This window comes from Octopus bimaculoides, chromosome 9 (genome assembly GCF_001194135.2).
Source record: "Octopus bimaculoides isolate UCB-OBI-ISO-001 chromosome 9, ASM119413v2, whole genome shotgun sequence".
Classification (NCBI taxonomy): domain Eukaryota; kingdom Metazoa; phylum Mollusca; class Cephalopoda; order Octopoda; family Octopodidae; genus Octopus; species Octopus bimaculoides.
The window spans coordinates 85,142,783-85,144,067 of record NC_068989.1 but is presented as its reverse complement, the minus strand read 5'-3'; positions in this window follow the sequence as shown (position 1 = coordinate 85,144,067).

The following is a 1,285-nucleotide window of genomic DNA, read 5'->3' as shown; positions in this document are numbered from 1 at the left end:
TCATATACATATACATATAAATGTGTGTGTGTGTGTGTGTGTAAATGTATCAGTCGTGTCTGGGTGATAAGAAGCTTTCTTCCCAACCACATGGTTCCGAGTTCAGTCCTACTGTGTGGCACATTGGGCAAGTGTCTTCTACTATAGCCTCGGGCTGACCAAGGCCTTATCAGTGTATTTGGTGAACAGAAACTGAAAGAAGCCCGTCGTATACATACATACATACATACATATATATATATATATATATATATATATACACACATGTATACACACACACATATAAGGCAAATAAGGCCTTATAAATCCTGGGTAAATTTCCAAATCACCCCCACCCATACCTAGTATTCTATTGCAATATTGTCATGCAATATTGTCATGCAATAGTAAGCACTTGGCTAGAAATACGTAGGTATACACCCAGTAGTATATTGGATATTTGATATCCATTACATGGTTTCTTAACCCCTAACTCACACACACACACACACACACACACACATACACACACACATATATATATGTATGTATGTGTGTATTTATGTGTGTGTATCTTTGCGTTTGTGTTTGTCCCCCCACCGTCACTCGACAACCGATGTTGGTGTGATTACGTCGCCGTAACAAGCGGTTCGGCAAAAGACACCGATAGAATAAGTAGTAGGCTTACAAAGAAAAGTCCTGGGGTCGATTTCTTCAACTAAAAAAGTCCTTTAAGGCGGTCCTCCAGAATGGCCGCTGTCAAAATAATGAAGCAAGTAAACGAATAACAATATATATATATATTGTTGATGCCATAAGAGAACATGATATAATTTGTATTTTTTTTTTATCTGGAGTAGTGGGTCTCGAAGCAATCCTGTATTTACATGTCACTTTTTATAGCTTTATGTGAGCTTCAAAGAATAATTTATACACACAGAGGCTCATATGTGCGCGTGTGTGTGTGTGTATGTATTTATGTAGATGCGTGTGCGTTTGTGTATATGTGTGTGTGTTTATCCATCCGTCTGTCCGTCTGTCTGTCTATGTATCTATCTATCTATCTGTCTGTCTGTCTGGCAGTCTGTCTATCTATCTATCTATCTGTCTGTCTGTCTGTCTGTCTGTCTGTCTGTCTGTCTATCTGTCTGTCTGTTTGTCTGTCTGCCTGTCTGCCTGCCTGCCTGTCTGTCTGCCTGCCTGCCTGTCTCTCTGTCTATCTATCTATCTATCTGTCTGTCACTCTGTCTATCTGTCTGTCTGTCTGGCAGTCTGTTTATCTATCTATCTCTCTCTCTCTCTATAT